Consider the following 23650-nt stretch of genomic DNA (forward strand, 5'->3'; position numbering starts at 1 on the left):
CAAGCACTCTCGCTACCCCCCCCCCTCTCTCTCTCTCTCTCTCTCTCTCTCTCTCTCACACACACACACACACACACACACACACACACACACACACATGAATAAAGAGGTATTGGGGTTATTTAGCAGATACTGTAAGCTTTTGAAATTTTGATTTTCATGAATTGTCTTAGATAAGGCAAATGTGGCAAGCTAAACTGTAGCTGTCAGAGACATCCAGGTTCTAACCATAGGATCCTGTGATCAGTGACCTCCATGATAACAGGGCTTTTCAGATGTTTCAAGGTAAGGGCCTTGAAGATGAATAGCTATCCTAAATTATGTGGGCTAGTCCTAAATGTAACCATGGTTCATGGTTCATTCAAGAGAGCCAGTGAGATTTTTACTCCAAACAAAATGGGAGACATATGACAATAGAAACAAGAAGTTACAATGACACTAAGAAGAGGTTTTATATCTATATCTATATCTAGATAGATAGATAGATAGATAGATAGATAGATAGATAGATAGATTCCATCCAGAGAAAACTGGCAGCCTTCAGGACCTGGATAAAGCCATATTTTCTCCTAGAACTTCCACAATAAACCAGTTCTGCTGTCATCTTTGTTTTAGCCCATTTAAATGCATACTTCTGGTTCCCAGAATGGAAAGCACACAAATATGTGCTATTTTTAAACCTTGACATATATACTTAAAGTAGGTCACAAGAAACAAACTCTGTAAGTAAAAACCAAGAGACCAGCAGAGCATAGTGGCTCATGCATATGATCCCAGCACTAGGGAGGATGCTGAGTCAGGAGGACCACTGTGAATCCATGTTCAGACTCCACAGTTGGCCCCAGTTTAGCCTGGGCTAACTGAAATTCCCCAAACAAACAAACAAACAAAAAGCAATGAAACAAAATGAAGCAAAAACCCACGTTGAGATTTAAGTGATAAGGAAGCTACTGATTCCTTGTATTTGTCAAGATCCATTTGGCTTCAAGGAACAGAAAACCTGTGCAGGTTGAAAGACTCAAAGAAATTATGATCTCAAGGTATGGAAGAGGCCAGGAATTGTTCAACCAGAAGTCAAGGTCTTATCCACAGCGTTCTTAGCTCTCTTGTCATCCATGTGAACTTGCAGATCTCCTGATATAGAGAGGTGGCAGCAAAATGAAATTTATGCATATGTGAGACCATCTCTTAAGCCTTCTCTCCGGTGTGAAAAGGAAAACTCTTTCCAGAAAGCCTCTTTGTCGTCATGTCTTATTAGCCAAGGTTGGGTGCTGTGCCACCACACCCTGATCCCTGCAACCAAAGATTTCACCATCTGGGCATTTGCTGCCTGTGTTGCCATGCAGGTCTGTGTGGAAAGGAATTGTATCACTGTTAAGCCTTTCATGCCACTTGTAAAAATGGAGCTGGGGTCAGCTTCCCTTGAAGCTGGCATAGGGCAGAAACTGCTGAGAGAGTACCACAGTGTCCTTCAAAGCAGAGGAGCAGCAGCTTGATCTACACATTTCCAAGAGGCCTCATAGGAACTATAATCAGCGAAATAGGGAAAATGAACATACAGCTAAAGGTCTGCAAGACATTTCAGTAGATGATATACTGTGGATGAAAAGTGATGCGAGAAAATGGATGAGCTTTGGAGGGTAAAGAGGACTGACTGACAAGCCTCGGGGTCACTTGCTCAGAGTATCAACATATAAATCAAAATCAGGAGGTGAATCAAGTTGGGTTGAGAGGTATTGTAGCATTTGAGGTGAAGAAAATAGTTTGTTAAAAGCTTAAGAAACACTGAAAAGTGATGAGTTGATGGAGCAAGGAGAACCTCGGTGCTGCTACGGAGTACCTAGTAGGCTCTCAGGTTGACATGACATTAAGTTGGAAGACAAGTTCTAGATCAGCTGTTGAAAATATTAAAACTTGCCAAGCTTTCTTCATTCTGACAACTATAGGGGTCCAGGGTGCCCTTCTAAAGAACCATAGATGAGGGGGAAAATTTCAATTAGGATAAAAGAAAGGTTGCAACTGATTGCTAAGGAAGAATTGGCTGGATCAAGGACTACTCTACAATGCAGATAAGTAAAGGGTCTTCAGGTAGCCAAAGTGGATTTGAAAGTCCCCAAGACCTGAGATAGATGTAATAGGCTGACAGAGAGTGAGGATGGGGAGAGCCCAAAGCAGAGGAGTCAGTATGTAGGCTACAGTGATGAGGGTTATGGACATGTAGAGCCACAGAAGCACTGCTAAAGTCATGAGATGGAAAGTTCCTGATTCAAGCCCAGGTCCGCCAGCCCTTAAAAGCCACTCTTAAGAACTTTACACTAGCATTTGCTATAGCTTTTTCTGAAAAGGTAAAGAAATAACTGATGAGCAGAGGATTGATTTCATATATAGGCATTAAGCAATGAGTCTTAACCTTGGAAACAGACCCTTTCATTTCAGCCCCCCATGTTATTTATTGTCACTATGGTTATTTTGCTGTAGATTTTTCCTTCATAGGAATCTTCTCCCATTTAGTGCAGCTCAAGAGGGAGCTTTGGCAGTATTGGCTTAGGTGAAATTCTGTAGGAAGGGGAGAGTTAGATGGCCTGTGTATGACAGGGTACTTCTTCTCTTGAGTGTTTTTGACCCTTATAATAGAATAGAATAACACTGAACATCCTATAGGGCACAGGAAATCTGCAACAAAGAATTAATAAGCCCCAAATATCAATGCTTGCAAAGCTGAGACATTTTGACCTATATAGATAATATTCTGATTGACAAATGAAGCCTTTATAAATGACATGCTATATATCTCAACAGTTTGTACAACATAGCTAGAAGAAAAGAGTCTGCTCACACATGATTTCTTCAGGAATACCAGTAGCATTGCTGCTAATTAGAATCCTTTCCTGAGGTTCCTTCCTGATTCTACATTCAAATATTCTCTACCTCCATGATTTTCAAAACCAGTTTGATTGACATGAGAGGAAAGTGGAGCATCTTTGCAATTGAAATGCGTTGCAGCAGAGCTATGCAGCACTTGAATATTGGAACCAAGGGGCCCTGGATTAGGATCCCTGGCCCAGGTGCATGCCTGAGAAGAGCTAGTTCACTTTCATTATCTTTTGCTGTAATCATGTGCATGTAACGACGAAGTGTCCTGCTTGGTTTTATGTCAACTTGACACAAGCATTAGCCATCTGAGAGGAGGAAACTTCAACTGGGAAAATGCCTCCATAATAGCTGGCTGTAGGCCACCCTGTAATACAGTTTCTTAATTAGTGATTGGCAGGGAAGAGCCCATCCAATTGTGGGCTGGAAAAGCTATGGGAAGGTGGTCCTTGGTTCTATTAAGAAATCAAGCTGAGTAAGCGTTGAACAGCAGGCAAGCAAGCAGTATGCCCCCATGGCCTCTGCATCAGCTTCTGGCTCCAGGTTACTACCCAGTTTGAGTTCCTCAAGAGACTGTGATTCAGGATATGCAAAACAATCAAAACAAAACAAAAACCCTTTCCCACCCAAGTTGTTTCTGGTCATAATGTTTCATCACATCAGTAACTTCAAGACATGGGGTTACCTTATGACATAACCAAATGAGTCAACCTCTATAAAGTATGTTGAGCAGGGTCACTGGCTATGAGTTTTATATCTTCACCGCTGGGATAATTATAGCTATTACCAATGGCCGTGAGACTTTACTGTACCTTAAAAGTGTGCTCCATTCAAACAAGTACACTTGTTTAATGTATGAATCCAAGTTTTCCTTTGAGTTATTGTGCTAGAAATTTAATTCTGTTTGGCAAACAGATGCCTGCTCTCTGGTGATGTGTGTTTTTTTCTGAGGGAAGCATTGACTGGGTAATGGCCAGGAGCCTCCTACTTCTTGAGATCTGGCTGCCTTGGTGATGATGTGACAGAAGTATAGAGCATTGGTACCAGGGAAGGAAGTGAGGACTTTTGCAGTGAGAAGCTATAAGCAATCTGAACTTCTTGTCTGGTCTGTAAATTAAGCCTGTAGGAAAGTTAGGGGAACTTGGGCTGGCACTGAATCAAGGGATGCCCTTCTACTCTAGGCTGGAATGGTGGCTCTGTAGTTAATAAGCATTGGCTACTCTTCCAGAAGACCCTGGTTTGATTCCTAGCACACATGAAGGCTTACAACTATTTGTGGCTCCAGTTCTAGGGGATCTGACATCCTCTTCTGGCCTCCTCAGGCACTAGGCACACGCATGATACACAGACTTACATGCAGACACCTATACACATAAAATAATAATAAAAGACAAGAAAGCTGCACCTTGCTCCTGGGGTGATACAGCAAATATTCCAAATTGTTAAGGGCCAGTTAACTGGTCCTGACAGTTGGGACCAGTCAGGGAGAAGGAGAGGGGTCCTCAATGGGAAGGGTGCCAGAGCCTGTAAAATATTGTTTTCTGACAGACTCTGTGATCTCTTCCCTCCTTTTGATGAGAGATGTTTGACTGTTCTAATTAAACATTGGTTTTATTCCTTTCCCCCCCCCTTTCTCTATGATCTGTGCTTCTCTGCTTTTGTAGTATATATCTGTTGCTCAATGTTGCCCTCACTGGTAGTAGGTTTTAATTTGTGCATGTTTACCTTTCCTTTTCCTGGAATATACTTGACATTTGTTATCATTGTATATAGTTTTTGCATCAGGCTTAAAATCTTCTTCTTTAGACTAAAAGGGGAATTGTAGAGGTCTTGCTGGTGAATCTGTAACGGTGGCCACACCCCTTTGGGCGTGGTTTCAGGTGGACAGAAGCGGAAAGAGGGGAGCTTGAGGCATGGCTTTTTTTCTCTTGTGTCATCCTCTCCAATAGAAAAGGCAGAGAAGGCCTCCTGTAGTTCTTTATATCTTTCTGTGTAAGTTTTCCCCAATAAACACCCATTTATCATTTATCTTGGGTCTAGTGAAATCATTATACCCATGCTTTCATGCCTTCTATGCCTGTAGCTGCTAACCATCATTTTCATTTTGGGGATGTGACCTCTCTCAATTTTCTGTGTCTTCAGCCCCCTCAGTCTTCAACTGTAACTTCACTTTCACAGCACACGACACTGCCTTATCCCTCAGAGTCAGTGGCCCTCTCTTTTCCAGTTGCTACTCTGCTTTCCTGTGTGAGCTTTCCTTCCAGACTGTACAGTTCTGTGTAAGTGGGTCCCATAGACCACCACTCTTCATCAAAGACCTCATAACAGAACTCTAGCTTTTCACAGTCGCTGGAAGAACAGTGCAATTTATGATATAATTCTAGAAGAAAGTTTGACCTCATAGACAAGATTGGCACTTTTGCTGCCAATCAAACATGTATTACATAGCTTTAGACTTCAGTTGGATCAGTTCATTGCTTATATTGTACTGGCTTTGCTCCTAAAAGGAATCAATAGTCTTTGAGCAAAGTGCAATTGCACCGAACTCATTCTGTTGGTCATTGCTATCATCTTATCATTCTTTTAGATGCCTGTCCCTGGAGGGTGACAAAGTGCATCGTTAGTAGTCAACTTTCTAGGAAATGTTAGGCTACTTTACACTGAAATTCAAGCTATGCCCTTAGTGACCACACTTCTGAAGGGAAAGTGTGTGCTCTCCATATGAGGACAACCGGTTTTGACAGCTCTTCCACAAGATGCATATATAACTGGATTAGTGCCTGACCCTCAGACAGGTCCAGTGAAAGGTTTTGGCCTTATTTTCTTGGTTCCTTTCTTCTATTTCCATCTCAGAAGGGGTCATGCACCCTCCTGCTGTTCCTCCAGGAAAACTTTGTTTGCAATTCGAGTATTTCTATTGAGTGCTGAAGAGACACTTTGGCCTGCACCTTTTCAATTCTTTCTCTTCATATGCTGCTTTGTTTGTTTTAAACCAGAGTTGTGAAATTATCTATGCTCAGTTTTGGAATTATTAAAGAGAGAGTTAGAGGGGAAAAGGAGACAAGGAAAAAGAGGAAGAGGAAGAAGAAGAGAAGGAGGAATCAGAAAAGAAGAATCCCAAGAATTATTCTTAAGACCAACTGAATTTCAGAAGGATTAGGGCTTCTCACACCTTGTAGTTCAACCACTAGAAAAAGAATCGTACTCACTCCCATGTCCTGGTAGCAACTACAGTTAGAGTTGTCAAGAGATCAAACTTTAATCCAGTTCTGTGTTCAGATTGGTTTTAATTGCTGTCTCCATGAATGGAGTAATATGTTATGTAAAAGGAGGACTGATTTTTCACAAGTCCGTTTTAGCAGTAATAAAGAGCAAAAGCATAATTAAAACCTGGCATCCAGTTATGTCACACTACTTACCTGTGTTTAAGTAGAATGGTCTTCCTTATCACACTGGCTCACGTGGGTTTGTTTGGAGGTTTGCCTATAAGTCTCTCCTCATATCTCAGAGCATTGTCACCAGCTTGGGGACCTGGAATTTCAGCTTGAGAGCATTCAGCAACATTTGCTAGGAAGCCTAGAGCTCTGGGGGGAATTGTGGGATTGAGTCCAGATTAGAAGGCCAAAGTATCCGGTGTCTGGTTTCGGCAGAAGATGGTAAGAGAATGCCAGGTGGTCTTTCAAGAGGAAGTGATGGCTTTCCCTCCCAGCAGCTGCACAGCACCTTCAGGTACTTGGAAAGCCAGCCAGCTGGGCAGAGGCGCCTAGGTCAGGCGCTGTTTGATTTCTCCATATCCTGTGATCGACAATGCTGTGTCTTCGGCAATAATAATTCCGGCGGGCAATCAAGAGTGATGGCAACAACTTACGATGTTGTTTTGGGGTTTCTCAGGAAGAGTTAGGATGAGGATGTGTATAGGTGTTTACAAAGTGGGTATGTTGATGAATGGTAGTTTGTTGGGGGAAAGTACTCACTCAAGGGAGCCAGTGACCAGGTTTGCACCTGAGTACGACAGACCCAGAAGTGCTTCCTGCTCAGCTCAGCCAGGTGAAAGAGAGACACATGCATGCCTCCCACCTTCTTAAACCCTTGTTATGTAACTCTGACCACGCCCAAACGTGGTCAGCGGTACCTGTGACCAGACACAAGCAGGCGTGGTCAGTGGCACCTTTAATTAGGGTTTCTCTCTACAGATGTTAGTGGGGTTCTGGGAGCAGCTAAAGGGGAGTGTGAGATAGATATGATTTCGATTCATTATACACCTGTATGGCATTATTACCAAAAATTAAATAAAATAGAAATGAATACAAGGCCACAGTATTTTCCCTCAGACCTCCTGATATGTGAGCTTCCCTCTGAAAGATGCTGTCAGCTTTGAGGGTAGCTTTGTCACTCGGTCATTGCTCTCTTCACCAGGCCTAGCAGACACAGCCAATGCATCCTCTAGGTCAGTGTTTCTCAACCTGCGGGTCGCCACCCCTTTGGGGATCAAATGACCTTTACACAGGAGTCTCCTAAGACCATCAGAAAAACGCAGAAATTTATACTACAACCCATAACAGTAGCAGAGTTACAGTTATGAAATAGCAATGAAAATAATTTTTGTTTGGGGGTCACAACAACATGAGGAAATATATTAAAGGCTCATAGCATTAGGAAGGTTGAGAACTACTGTTCTAGGTTATTCTAAACAGAGTAAAACTGGCAGCCCAGATCAACCTTCTAATGTGCTTTTGCCTTGGAATGTTAAGGGACAGTGCAGAACTCTGTGTACCCCATAATGTTTATTAAGTTGAATTTAATCCCTTTTTAGATACTGTGATTAAAAATCTGTTGAAATCTTTTCCTTTAAAAATTTTAAAATGTTATTCTAATATAAGCATTTTACCATCCCATTGAGAGCCCTTAACAATATTAGGGTATTCTAATATTCTTAGTTTAAGGACAAATGCCACCCCCAAATAGGATAATCTAGTCTAAAGCTAATCTGTTTTCAAGCTAACCTGTAACAAATCATTCTGCTTGGCCTCATCCATTTCCTCATCCATTTCTGCCCCCATTTACCTGTTTTTCTTTCTTGTGATAAGTTAGTCAGCCATTGACAATCTTGGAAATAAATTGTGTATTTCTGATTTATTACATTTTTAAAATATATATCTAGAAAATTGCAAGTTGTGTCAAAACACTTGAGTATCATTAAGGCTGGCAAAAATTTGCTTTCCAAATGACAGTAATTTCCAATTACTTCAGGATGTGTGGGAATGCTTAGCCTCATGAAGACCTGAAGTAGCTTCCCTAGATAAGCTGTCATTTACCATAAAGTGGTGAGCACAGAGTTTACAGTTTTGAGAACAGAGCCCTAGAAAATAAAGGCATTGGATACTTATCTTAAGGAAGTAAAAGGAAGATGTCTACCTTTCTGGCTTTAGTCCCAGGGAGAAAGGTGGTCATTTTCCATTCCAGTCTATCAGCCCTGTGTCTGGAAACGTGTATTGATTTCCAATTGGAACTTCATTTGCAAAGGTTAACTTCCCAATAGCTGTTGTCCTAATTTTTTGTTGTTGTTGTCCTATTTTTACCCAGCTTTTTATGCTAGGTCAGAGGCAAATGACACCAATGAGTAGAAATTAGCCAGCTTAAATCAAAGGGATCGAGTGATAGACCACATAATTCATAAAGCAAGCATTACTCTGCTTGTTGGTGTCTATAAATTATTCTTTATTCAGTGTGTTTCAATAATGGGCTTATTGAAAATGAAAGAGAGTTCCCTGAGACCATAGAAGTGCTTAATAAACCACTGGGGACGACTGTCAAATGGAAACCAGTTTGTGTCAGATGAGGTAACAAGCCATGGAGAAACTGGGAAATCAGCTTTTGGATGCAGTGATACCTACAAAAGCTGAACAGCTGGGCACCTCAGAGGCCATTATCAGAGGACTAGATTGAAGAAGGAGGAGGAACAAACAGTGATGGGTTAAAATATATTGCAATCTATCTTTGAATAGGTTATGTTCCTTAATCACATATGTAAAACAAAATACCTCTATCTCCTCTACATCTATTTGCTAACTTTATTCTATACTGTTCACTTCTACTTTGTTCAATCCTATACTTCTTTGCTCAACAGTTTTCAAACACATAAGTGGTAAATGGACTCATGATCATTATTGGCGGTGGGGGAAAACATTTTGAAATAGTGTAGGCAAGAAGGAAACTTCTTGGAAGGATTAATTAATGGTTAGTGTTGTCAGTTTGAGAGACTCTAGAATTACCATGGAGATGGCCTAGGTCATGTCTATGAGGGATTATCTTAATTGCATTAACTGGTGTGTGAAGACCCATCATAACTGTGGGTGGCACCATTTAGTGGGTTAGGTCCAGGTCTGGTGAAAATGAAAGGGAGCGAATGCATTCATTGGCTGCTCTCTTCTGACTCCGGGTGTCATGTGACCAGATAACTTTAACTCCTGTTGCCTTGATGCATCTACCACAATGAGATGTCAACTATATTTTGAACTATGAGCTTCCTTAAATTGCTTTTGTCAGAGTACTTTATCACAAAACCATGGAAGTAAGTGAGACAGAAGGATATTGCTGGAATACGTCTTATAACATCAAGGAAGAATTGGATAATGGATTATTAGAAAGCACAAACAGGATAGTTTTGGCAAGTTCAGGAAGTTTATAGACCCACCAACATTGTGCCTAGACATCCTTACTCTTTTGTCCCTTGATTAAAAATTCTAAGACCTAAAAATCAAACATACAGTCTGTGTTTTAACCCACTAAATGATTATTTCTGGCCAGAAGATCAGCATAGATATTACAGATCCATTTCAGAAAAAAGAAAATGGTGCAAGAATTGCCTCTGAAGAAAATACCCAGCTGTATGTAAGAAAAGACATGTGGAGGAAGATCTTACTATGAAAGCACAAAAGAAACTCAATATGCAGTAGAAGAGTTAAAAGTGGATTGTTTTCTTAGTCCTTCTTAAACAGATGTAATAAAATTGAAGGCAGGGTAATTAATACACAAAATGAATGTTCTAACTCACATATTTGAAGGTACAGGAGCAAGATGTTGGCAACTCACACTCCTCTGAGGACCTCTTGGATGCATCACAATCTAGATGATGGCATCATAGTTATGAAACTTAGGAAAGAAGAGCACATGGTGAAGCAAGAGAAATTCCAGAATCAAGCTCTCCTTTCTTTTTTTTTTTTTTTTTTTTTTTTGTAACAGTGACTACTATGTGTGTGTGGAGTGTGGTGGTTAGGTCCCACAGAGTTCTACTTTAGAGCCTTCTAGGGCAATGCTATTATTAATGACACAACCACCCTACTTAAGGTCCTACCACCTCTCTATTTTGCTTCAGGAAGGACCAAGCTTTAGTACAAAACGTCTGACAGACAAACCCCACTCGAAACATGCTCAAGTAATTATTTTCCACTAATGCAAATAAAGAAAGATGGCCAAAAGATATCAAGAGCATAAAATAAAAGTGTTTCATGGGTGTAGGGGAAGCTGTAACCACGCCTACTTAGGGGCTGGCTACAGGTGTGCCTGACCACGCCCTCACAGCTTGTGAGGGCATGGTCAGGGGATGTAAGGTGACTGCGTTTTCGCTTTCGGTCTCTCTTTTGGGCTTGCGTACAGACTGCTGCCACGCCGGCTGGCTAGGTTGCTCTGTAAGTAAGGCTTTTCCCTATTAAACACCCTTATATTTCTACCTGACTCCATATTGGTAATTTTCCACTATACATGGGATTAAAAGAAAAACTATGGTTTTGACAGACCTAAGCTAGGTGAACCCTAATTGGGTTGTTAAGGGCTCCACCACATGGGGGTATGCATGGCTAGTTAGGCAGACCCCCTCAGTTGGAGCACAGGCCTTTTGGACAGTGGTTAGAAAAGTGAGACAGAATATGGGGCTTGGATGAGTGACCAAGGAGCAGGGATGGATTTTCAGATAATGGAGACATGGACTTGTTCTCAAAGCAAGTTCTCAAGCAAAATAACAAGAAAATCAAAATTGTGCTTTTAGACGATAAAGAGACACACATTTAGAAGATAAATACACACATTCCCCAAGACCACATTAGTGCTGACAATGCTGTGACTTTCAGTACTTTCTGGATGTTTGGTGACGCAGAGACAGCCTACATATGACTTCCCATAGATAGGAAGGTGTTGCAAGGCTGGGCCCTTTAAGGGTGTGTGCATGCAGCAGAGAAGATTAACAGTTGTCCCAATCTGATTAGAAGGCTCAAATATGCCTTGACAAACTCTGACTGGCAATGACGTGTGTGGTATTTAGCCTTGAATTCACTGTGATGTGGCTTCACAGCCACATGTGGCTGTGAACTATGGATGAATGCTTCATTATCTACCTATCTTGGTTTCTGTAGTCAGTGTCAAATTCTTAAGAGGCAAGAAAAATCTTGGCTGTCCCCAAACTGGACCCATCTGTCTCTCTTTTGTCTAGAATTTGGGCTTAGAAGTTTTTGCTACTGGAGTGCAGCTTGGATTGTGACACAGCCACTGTTTTCTCTTAAGACAATTGGAGAAGTTTGGAGAGTATTTCCCTTGAGAGAAAGCAAGAGAGGGAGAGAGAGAAAGAGAGAGAGAGGGAGGGGATATATTTCTTACTCCTTATCTCCTATGTCTGGTGAATACTGTGAAGGAGATACTTTGTGGAGTTGTGTGGATTTTACTTGATGTGAGATTTTGTTATCTGACCATTGTTGAAAACCCAGACATGTTGACTAACTCCTTGAAGCTTACGTATTTTCACTAGAAGCAGCAGTAAGGAACTGGTTAGGGCAAGCTTGCATCAGAGTTAGAGGGATGTGAAAAAGTTCTAGGATTGTGGCCCCAAATTGTTGAGAAGTTTCTGTGTTCCTTCAAACACTTGTTTCTGGAAAATCAAAAGTTCAACATGACTCCAGAAGTTGGGGTTGTATTCAGCAACCCATTCTTATATTCATATCCAAGGCATTTCTTCCAGTAACCAGATAGCTCATGCCTGTGAACACCTTGGATTCTCCTCATTTATTACCTGAAGAGATTTCCTCTTGACTTCCAGCTTCTCTGTATATCCAACCCTTATTTATGATTCTGTATCTAAGACCCCAAAATATTCAGACACTTTTTATTCTGGCAAGGTTTATTTATTGTTTGTTTGTGTACATGTCCGTGCATGTGTGTGTGTGTGTGCACACATGTGTGACTGTGTGTGCGCGTGCACGTGTGTGTGTAAGTGTACAGGCGTTCGTGTGCATGTGTGCGTGTGTGCTTGCACTAGGAACCCACATCATGCATGTGAAAGTCAGAGGAGAATTTGCAGAAGTCTGTTCTCTCCTGCTACCATGTGGTCCTAGGATTTGAACTCAGCTTGTCCAGCTGGGCAGCCAATCCACTCAACCATCGTGACAGCTCTGTAGCAAGTTTTTAGTAAAGACCAGTTTTTACTTTAATTCTTTAATAAATTTACTTCTTTAATAAATATTCACACAATCTATAATTTTAAGATGTGTCTTTCAGATTGTTTCCATTTCATTTAAGCCATTGAATTTGTGGGCATCTAATTTTTCATAAATCTCCATTGATATCTTTCCATTTCTGCTAGGTTTTAGTCATATCCTTATTTACATATCTGATATTGTAATCTGTAGAATTTTGGTTCTTTCTTCTTTATATTGTTATTGCTAGAGGTCTCATTATCTTAGTAATATCCATAGAGTTTGAGATTGTCCTTCTCGCTGTGTCATCCCTTGTCTGTCTTCTATTGTGTTTATTTCTTCTTTGCTCACTTTATTTATTGTCTTTGTTTTCAATAGCTGAGCCTTTTTTACCTCTTAAGATAAAAGTCTGTATAATTGATTCTAAGTCCCTTTTCCTTTCTACTAGTGGTACCTAAAGTCATAAATTCCCCTCTATTGGGCAGTACTGCACATCCCATGAATTCACTAATACTCAATTTGATGAGCATTCTTCTTTGTGTTTCTTCTTCGTACACTTAGGAGCATGTTACCTATTTTCCAAATTCTTCGGAGCTTTCTAAATTAAATCATTGTTTTGATGTATTTTAATTCTTTTGTACTCAGAGGAGATCTGTTGAGATTTTCAATATTTCAAAGTATAGTGAGTTTTTTATTGTTTTAGGTTTTAAGATTATAATTATTTCATTTCCTTTTACTCTCTCCAAAGCCCCATATATACCTTTCATTTGCTCTCTTTCAAATTCATTTTCTCTTTTTTAATTTTCATATATATATATATATATATATATATATATATATTTCTAAGCACATGAATAAAACCTGTACAATCTGTATAATGCTACTTTGTGTGTATATGTTTTCAGGGAAAATACATACACACACACATGACCTTCTTATGGTAAATGTTCCATATACATTTAAAGACATTATATTGTGTATATCATTATTATGTTTAGGGAAAAATTTTAGAACTGACTCATTGTGTGAAAATGGATGGGGAAACCATAGAATTGAACAACCTCTTGACTAACAGTCCTCTGGAGAGTCATCCACATCCTTTCTAAACAGTGTAGGTTTGTGCATCTGTGTATCTACTGGCACTCTTTTCTTTTCTTTCTTTTTTTTTTTTCGAGACAGGGTTTCTCTGTGGCTTTGGAGGCTGTCCTGGAACTAGCTCTTGTAGACCAGGCTGGTCTCAAACTCACAGAGATCCGCCTGACTCTGCCTCCCGAGTGCTGGGATTAAAGGCATGTGCCACCACTGCCCGGCTCTACTGGCACTCTTATCATTGCTGAATATCTTAATTTTTAAAGAATACTTAGGCTGGAGAAATGGCACTTGCTGTTCTTTCAGAGGGTTTAGTTCAGGTTTCAGCACTCACATGGTTGCTCACAACCCTCAGTCAATCTAATTCCAGGGATCTTCTGCCTTTTCTGGCCAGTCATGTATGTAGTGTATGTACATAGATGCAAATAAAACATAACAAAATCATTTTGGAAAAAATACTGACCTAAAGAACTGAAAATTTCTCTAATTACTAAGTTTACATTTTAATGATTAATGAATCTGACTTGCATGGGCTGCACACCAATATTTTTCTGTATAAATAATTCATTTATTTAGTCCATTTTTATTGTTGGTCATCTCTATTTTTCTTATTGATTTGTAAGTGCTAAAGAGCTACAGGTGGTCAATGGTTGCTTCGAGATAAAGATTTCATTTCCTCCAGTGCAAGCTTCTATATAGGATAACATCCTAAGTGTTCAACCTGAACACGTGTACATAAAAGAATGCTGTATGGACTCAGCAGGCTGTTTATTCATGTGTGCACATGCACGCACACACACACACACACACACACACACACACACACACACACACACAATTAATGAAGAGACTATGTGGGTGGAGACATGGGAGAAGTGTGAGGGGAGGGTGTGATAGACAGTCCTCATGTACAATGTTCTAATTTTTAAAAATTCTACCACTCATCACACACAATGCAAACATTTCCTTTAAAAAGATTTTCTGTCATTTGTTTAAAGCACAGGCTGCCTTATACTTTAAAAGGTTTCATCTAATCTTTCTCTTCTTTGTGAGCTTTATTGTCCTAAGAAAATATACCCATGCCTCAAAATCAGGTTTGATTTCTGCACACTTTCTTCTGTCCATAATATAATGCCACTAATCCATATTTATTGTTGTTTGTTGTAAAGATATAATCTTGGAAAATTTGTTACCTCATTTTACCACTATTTATTGACTAATATTTCTTTTATGTCTTGGCTTCTGATGTTGCTGCCATAACTTACTAAATTCAGACATATTAGACAGCCCTTTTTTCAGGTTTCTCTGTTTTGTCCCATTGACATTTTTAGGGCATTTATGTGCAAATACAATAGAGTTTAATTGCTATAAGTTTTAAATAGTTTTCAATATCTGCTAAGAACCTGTTTGACTTCTTTTCTCCCTCTTGGAAACTTGGAGTTGCTTATGGTTCAAGTTCTATAGATTATTCACACAAGAACTCAAACATTATATATACATACATATATATATATATATATATATATATATATATATAATATTCTTTAGTCTGTAAGCAATTTCAGGGGTATATATTATCATCACATGTGGTTTACTTAGTTACTATTTCTTTAAGTAGCTGAAGATCCTTTAAGTCCTTCCCTTAAGTTCAATTGTCTCTTTACTCCATAGACAATAACTACTATAAGCTCAACATATATCAATTTATTACATTTTAAAACAATTCAGATAGCATTGGTATAGCTCTATGATCTATTTGTAGAATTTTAATGATTTTACATTTCCTCTAAATAATACTGCCCTGAGTATTTCATTATTATATTTGGACATAATTATATTTATTGAATATAATTGACATAATTGGCATGGTTATATATTGTCTTAATAGCTGTATATTTTCTATGGTTTATAAAACAATTCACTTAATCTTTCCATTATCTGTATATAGCTGGGTATTTCAATATGTTTACATTTATATATTTCAATGAATGCCTATTCTAGCACCATCATATTCAAACCTTTTTGAAATACATTTGGAAAGGTAAATAGTAGATGACATACTCTTAATTTTCAGAGTCCTATATTCCGAGAGTAGTTTGTCTGTTCTGTGATTTATCAGATGGACCTCAGATTTTAGGCTACCAGAGAGCCACTTCTTGCCTCCTCACTAATATCTGTGGTTATGATTCCTTTGAATGTTAAATGCCATTTCACAAACATGTTGCTTGCTTGTATCTCCATTCTTGCCAATTGCTTATTCACCTCAACGGACTCCTTGCATTATTTATTTACTTTTATTGATTTGAGAATTCTGTACCTGTGTTATGCTTTGATCAGTTCTATCTCATTCCCCTTCCCTCCAACCCTCCCCATCTCCATTACCAGTATGCTCTTCCAATTTCACTTATTCTCTTACTTTTATTTTCTTTAATCCACAGCATCCACTTAGAGCTGTCAGGACACACATTGGTGTAGAGCTATATACTAGAACATGGGTAGCTTCTCATGTGCACTTCATTGAAGAAAATCAACCCTCTCTCCCTCTCTCCCAGCAGCCATCAACTGCCAAATAGTACCTCAGGTAGAAGTGTAATATCATGACCACCTCCCCTATTCATTCTGGAATTTTGTCTAGCTCTGTCTTTTACAGGTCTTGTGCACAAAGCCATAGGCACTGCCAGATCATATGTGTGACTGCGGTTGTATCACAAACCCATTGTCTATAGTCATTTTTCTATAGTCATCTGCCTCTGTCTCTTACAATCTTTCTCCCCAATGATCCTGGGCCTTGGGAGGAGGGCCTGTCATAGAGATGTCCATTGGGGAAGATCATGACGGTTCAGTCTTTTATGCTCTCTTCTATTTTTTATGGCATCAAATCCAAAGAAAAATCCCAGTCCCAGGCATCAAATACCCTCCCTACAAATTATTTATCAGGGAGGGCCCAGACACACCCCTCAAACAACACAGGCTATTGCCAATGCTCTTGATTTCCCACCAGAGCTAGATGATAAGACTTTATTGCTGAAGACACAGTTTGTTTTAATTGTAAGACATAGAGAAGACAAGATATATGTGACCTGAAAATTTCCTCCCTGCCGATTGGTTTTCCTGGTAACGGAAGGTGACATGCAGTTTGTTGTAGGAGGAAACACTTCATTGGTATCCGGAGAGCTCACCCTATCTTCTATAAAACTAGCCTTTCCAGAAAGATGTACCCACTGATGAAACAGTGGCATAAAGTTTATGGGGGTAACCAACTGCCTTTGCATTGGATGTGAGTCCTGTTCAAGAGGGAAAAATGTTAGGCCTTTCACTGTAAACTAGGTTAAAAGCTCATGTCTCAGGAGGTTACAGGCACTGTAGGGTGTCCTAGTATTGTTGTTTTTCTAGAGGACATGTTTTCAACTGCCTGCTAAATATTTATGATTATCTCCATAGAATAGTGTGGCCTCAAACCTTGGCTAGAGAAGCTTCTCTTTGCAGTGGGCAGCACTCAACAGTTAATGCGGAGACTCAAAACTGATCCCTGTGCTGAGGTGAATATTGACTGCTCAAGCTTTAAATAGGATTTATATCAACATTCTCTCCAAATGCTCAGGAAGCAGCACAGAATAGAGATAAAAAAGCAAAAGAGAAAGAAGGAGCCAGAGGTTGTGGAGGGATGCTGTGGAAGGTTGTTTTCTGAATACACTGTAGCCGTTGTACCCATGGACTCATTAAAGCTACAATCATCTGCATAAGATCAAGTCCATACGATGAGCCAGCATTCCAGCAGGTATCAGTGATTGGACTCAGTGAGTTATTAAAGAAAAAGAGAGGACATGAATGATTAATGTCAGGAGTACCCGGGAGGGGTGTGTGGAAGGACTTGGGGGGTGCCCAGGAGTAAGGAAGAAATTGGGGGACATATGATCAAGATTCATTGTTTACCTGTGTGTAATTATTGAAGAATAATAGCTGTTCTATTAAAAGATGTTCTGCTAAAAATGATTATTCCCAAACAATCCCCTACTCAATGAATAAATACAAAATATACAATTGCAGGCTTTGAGGAAGGCATGCTGGGATATTTTTGAAGATAATAACCAAAGAAAGTTGTGTCTTCCAAGTAAGACCATGACAGTCATCCTGTGTTCAGCCAAGGGGATCGTCAGGCTGTTTGAGGAGGGGTTGACCTAATTAACACAGTAGCCTTGGACAAACAACCAGTCAACAACCACGTGAATGCCAGGTTCAGCTCTGCCCATGATTAATGACCCAACTCTGAAGAAGAGACATGAGTCTGAATACTAAACGTGGGTTCCAACTGCTGCGTGAGAACTGGACAGGACAGCTCTCGTGCTCTCTCGGCTGGTGGGATACAGAGCAGTGAGGGAAGGAGAATCATCTTACTCTACTGGTTTCCTTTCCTGAGAATCTTGGGGAAGTGGTGTGGACTGTGACCCACACAGTCCCTTCCTAGCAGCCAGGGAGGACACATTCTTCTTACACATCCGTCTCTGCATGTTCACTGTCTTAGCTAATGCTTCTCTGTTGGCATGGAGAGAATAAAGAGAATATAGTAGGTAGTAGACGCTGGAGGTTAAATAATGAAGAAAAAACATTTGCTTACTTTATAGATTTAGAGAATGAAATTTCCAGATCAAGTAGTCCACACCTGGTGAAGACCTCAATTACCTCATGACACGATGGAGGCCATCTCATGATGGAAGAACAGAAGACAGTGTGGTGAGAGGAAGGCAGTCGGCCACATGAGCCAACTTGCTGTATGATCCACTCTGAGGGGAGCCAGACCCATTAGACCCTCATGATATCAACTTTTAAGATAGAAGTATTAATCCCATTGGAGGGGATGAATTGATCTCCTTCCCTATGAGCCCATCACTGCAGTACCATGAGGTTGAAGAATTAAGCTCCAGTGTAAGTTTCCACAGGGACAAATCACATTTGCACCATAGCATTCAGGAAACACACACTGAAAGCCCTTTTCTCATATCTTGTTTTCTGATTATCTTTCTCTTTCTGTCACACAGACACATATACAGACACACACTCCAGAGTCACTTTGTAGGGCCCCAGTTAAATTTTTCTAAAACCCAGGGGAAGATATTTCCAGTGTGTACTTACTGAGAAATTGATTTTCCAGACTCTACTTGTATAATAAAGGACACATCAGGCCCTGGAGACATTCTTGTCTACATCAGTGAGAACCAAAGCTAATTAATACACAGGAGAGCTTTCTTTAGGAAAATACCAGCCCATTAGTGCAGATAAGAATAGTGGTCTTAGTTTATTGTGTGTGTAAATTCTAGTCACATAAATTCAAATTGCCCATGGAAGTATTTAACCTTTCATGGTCAAAATTGTTACAAGGAACATGAGGAGGACTGTGTTTTCCTCTCTAAATTCCATAAATGTAGACTTCAGTAGAAGAGAAATTGAGCATATGATGAATTCTCAGATAAGCATTGAAGTCATGTCTCATGAGGGAGAAATATACTTTCATTCTACTAATTAACCTGCCTTTGAAATTCTTGAATCACTAAGTAAAAGCCAAGTGAATGTTTATGTCTCAAAATAACAGAATTGGCAATAGAGCAAATTTACAAACCACTTTGTTCATCTTGTTAGAGGTCACTGGAGAACATGCATGACAAGGTCAAGGTTTAATGATGGAGTGAGTGTTGTTCTGCAAAGCTGAGAATACATTGTAACTGCTGGTGAGATTTTACAGCAAAACGTACTATGTGCAGTATGAACTATGTAACAAGTTACTCTGTCCTGCTAATCCGGTCCCAAATAACAACACAGAGACTTCTTATAATGCTCAGCCTATAGTTTATGCTCATTGCTAAGTAGCTCTTATAACTTAGCCTATTTATACTAATCTGTGTTCTATCACGTGATATAACCTTTCTTCCATCTCGCACATCCATGTCTACAGCTCCAGAAACAGTCCTTAACCTTTCATGCCGTGTGCACTGTTGTTTTCTTATAGTTTTGGTGATCTCTGGGGCCCTGCCCCTACAACATAGAGTAGACTCGGTGTAAAAATCTTACAGTTAGTTTTCCCAGAACATGAACATTATCTCAATTTTCTCAGGTTCCCCTAAAGATAGACAACAGAAGTGATTTTAAGAATATGATGCCCACAGTCCCAAGCAGTGATGTGGGTGTTTTTTGGTTATTCAGTGGGTTGTGGATGTTTGTTATCATCTGGCGGGGGGGGGGGGGGTGTTGGTTGCAAATTGTGAATGGTCATGGTAAAGGAGGAAACTAAGCAAGGGAGATTAGATTCAAGGATTTAATTCTGAAAAGAAAAATGAAGAAAAAGAAATGATAGAATTAAAGGGTAAATTATTGATTCTACTTTACACTAAAACAACTATTAATATCAAATATTTTATATTGGCATAGATTTTTGCATATTGATACAAACTTAAGGTTATTTTTGCTAGAAAATACTCTATGTTTCTACTCTTGTTTAAGATATATTTGGATATTGATACAAATTTAAGCTTATTTTTGTTATACTATGTATATGTTTCTACTTTTGTTTAAGGTATTGTACCTATGCAACTCATTTAAAAATGTAAAGTTAATGTATAATTAAGAAATACAGATTAGTGGTTAGTCACCTATAACAATCAAACCTGTAGTCATGTTAGGTATATTTTCAAGGTTAAACAGAGATAGATTTTAGCTAGACGGGTGGTCTTCAAACACCTCAGAGAACTACAGAACATGCCATTTAAGATGTTTTAATAACCTAAGGCTTTGTATGATATAAGACACATCTGCTCCTGGTAGCACCAATTTAATTCAAAATAGGATGATGGGCATCAAAGAACCTCCAATATGGGACTGTACTATGTGCTAGGAGTCACTTAGAGCAATGCTAACACATCTTGTTCTGGAAATATTGCAATTTCAGACAATCAGAAACTCTTCCTATAATTCCATATAACAGGACTGGAGTGTAGTTCAGTGGTAGAGCACTAGCTTTGTAGGGGCAGGGCCCCAGAGATCACCAAAACTATAAGAAAACAACAGTGCACACGGCATGAAATGTTAAGGACTGTTTCTGGAGCTGTAGACAGGGTTCAGTTGTTAAGAGCTTCTGTTGCTTTTGCGGGGACTTGAGTTCAGTTCCCAGCACTCATGGGGTGGCTCACAACCATCCCATAACTCCAGCTCCAAGGGACTGTACTTCTAACTGGACAAGGTAGTAGTAATGTACCTGTGCACCTGTTAGAAGCAAATGTGAATATTTTCAGAAGAATTTTGAATCCATATGCTGCTAAAGTGGATTTAGCTCAGTAATAGGATACCTGTCTAGTATGCACACGGCTAGAGGTTTAATCCCCCAAACTGCAACACAAAACTCAGAAAAAAAAAAAAAAAACAACTTAGATCTAATAGAATGACTAATCCTGCATGAAAGGAAAGAGCAACCCTCAAAAACAAAGAGAGAAAAGAAAGTAGAGAGAAAACGAAACAACATACGTAGATGCTTGGCAGGTTATTATCCCATGATAGGGCACAAAATGTTTAACCTATAGGCACTAAAGGAGGAAATGAAAGCTCATGGTAAAAACCTGGAAACAATTCTTAAATGACCAGAGTACTTCCCACACTATGAAAAGGATGAAATTTGTCTTTGAGAAATAATTAACTGTCAACTTAAACGGGATCATTAAGAAACAGGCTATATGAAGCTGAAGAGAAAATTAAGTTCAAAGAGATATAAATGATTACAAAGATTAGAATAGAGGCAGGTAACAAAAATTAGACAATACAAAGGCCAATAATAAAGTTGAAGAAATAAGTTTAGTGTATGTTCATTAAGACTGCTACAGGCAATTATAAAGAAAATAAATATCCAAAATTTGAAGAGGTAATGACTAAGAATTTCCTGGGATTTTTTTTTAGGTGTAAATCCTCATTGCCATAGGGCTTTTTTGTTTGTTTGGATTATTTGTTTGTTTGGTTAGTTGGTTCCTTTTTATTTTCATTTCATAACTTTTACATTTATTCTTGGAAAGTTCACATATGTAAAGAATGTCTCTTTACCATATTCTTCGTTTGTTCTCCCTTTAGCTCCTCCTATGTCCCCAACACAAATTCTTCCCAATGTCATGTACTTTTTGTTCTTTCTAAAAACTAGAATCATGTAGGATGGGCTCCCAAAGTCCATTCCTATGCTGGGGATAAGTACTGATCCACTACAAGAGGCCCCATAGATTTCCAAGGTCTCCTCACTGACATCCCAAAGAATATGACAGACTTTGAAGACCCCCCCAATGGAAGGCCTCACCCTCCCTGGGGAGCAGAAAGGGTATGGGATAGGTAGGGTGTTAGTTGGGGGTGCAGGGTAGGAGAGGAGGGAGAGGGACCTGGGATTGACATGTAAAATGATTTTCTTTCTAATTAAAATAAAAATAATGAAAAAGAAAAAATAAAATAAGAAAATGAATTACATGACAAAAATCATTATATTAGTATTATGACTCATATTAAAATGTAGTTCTTCCTTTAAATGCAGTTCATTCCCAGACTTAGGTCAAAATGTAAGACTATAAACTAGATAAATACAATAAAAGTAGAAAATAGCAAAAATAAAATAAAATAAAAACTAGAATCAAATGAGTCCAAGTAGTCCTGCTTTTATGTGCACTGTGTGTGAGTTCTAAGCAATAGGACTTAGGACATCTACTAGTGGTTACAACATCAAGAAACTGTGACTCTCCTTCACTCCAACATCCATTAATAGCTCCTAAGTTGGGAAATGATTCTCATGAACCTACCTCCACCCATGCTGGAATCTTGGTTGGCTTGACCTTTTTTAGATCTTGTGCCAATAACAACAGCTGACATAAACGCATGTGTGCAGCAGCCATGAAAGTGTCTCATGAAGTCTAGGAGAGCGTTGAACTTGCTTTCATCAGTCTTGCATTCCTGGGTATCTCACCTCCTCCTTTCAAGTGCCTGAATTGCATGTGTATGTCTCAAAATCCTGCTACTTTTATGATTTTACAAATATCATTATAAAAGTATTATAATAGTCAAAGAGAAAGAAGGAAAAAGAAAAAAGTATTATGCTGGTAATTATCTTTAAAGCCATGAGAAGAAAAACAACTGATAATTTATTACTCCATACTTTAAAACCAAGATGTAAATTAATTCTTTGTAGAGAAAACATAGGACAGAATTTCCCGGTAAAAGAATTTGGGCTTAACAGATTTTTAGTAATAATTCAAAAAAAAAAAAAACCAGATGATTCTATAAGAGAGATGTAAGATACTATGAATATTGACCCCAAGTAGAGCAAATGTATAGATAAATGAAGAAAATATTAATGATTAAATTCAAAAATACAGTATAAATGTTGAGAGTAAAACAATTTATGAGCAGAATTAGTAGAACGTTGGAGTTGATGAATCAGATATTTGAAATTAAAATACTCTTAGATCCTTATTGCTCAACAGCAAAGTAAAGGTGTTAATGTTTATGAGTTTACAGGGAAGAATAGCAAGCATATAAAAATTATACAATTCCCATGAAGGAAAGCCACCACAGTGGGGGAAAAACACTAAGGGCAGGACAAATGATACAAAATAAGTGTCATAAAATTATAAACCTAAGGGTATTTGTTATGAGTAACATTCTGGAGATTAGCAAAGAGCATAAAATGTCGAAAACAGTCTAGAAGAGATCCCCAGACTTCACGAGAAAGAAGGCAGGAGATGCAGCGCATTCATAGGTAAATCCCGAGAAACATTACTGACAAATTAGCAGCTGATAAAACAGACTGAAGGCAGATAAAGATGTTGATTAGATGGTAACAAAACTGTCAATTGTCCAAGAAGGATAACAGCAGCTAAAATCATATCTATGGAATATATTGAACCAAAATTTGCCAGAGCTCCTGAGAGATGAGATAATAACTCTCTCAGCAAATGATAGCTCAAGTAAATAGAAACTGGGTAGACCAGGAAAGGTTTTAGCTGTGCAGCTGAAAAGCCTGATGATGAGCATATGGAGTAGGTCTCCAACCACCCAGAGATGCAAAGCTGCTTTCAGCATACAGGGAAGTTTACAGTGATTGATAGCAAATTCATTATACAATTTATGTACATTATATAATTTATACAGTTATAAATTAACTATACCACCAAGAAACAAAAACAATGAAATGCAGACTTGGAGATTTGAAGACAAGCTGT

This window comes from Cricetulus griseus, chromosome 3, assembly GCF_003668045.3.
Source record: "Cricetulus griseus strain 17A/GY chromosome 3, alternate assembly CriGri-PICRH-1.0, whole genome shotgun sequence".
Classification (NCBI taxonomy): domain Eukaryota; kingdom Metazoa; phylum Chordata; class Mammalia; order Rodentia; family Cricetidae; genus Cricetulus; species Cricetulus griseus.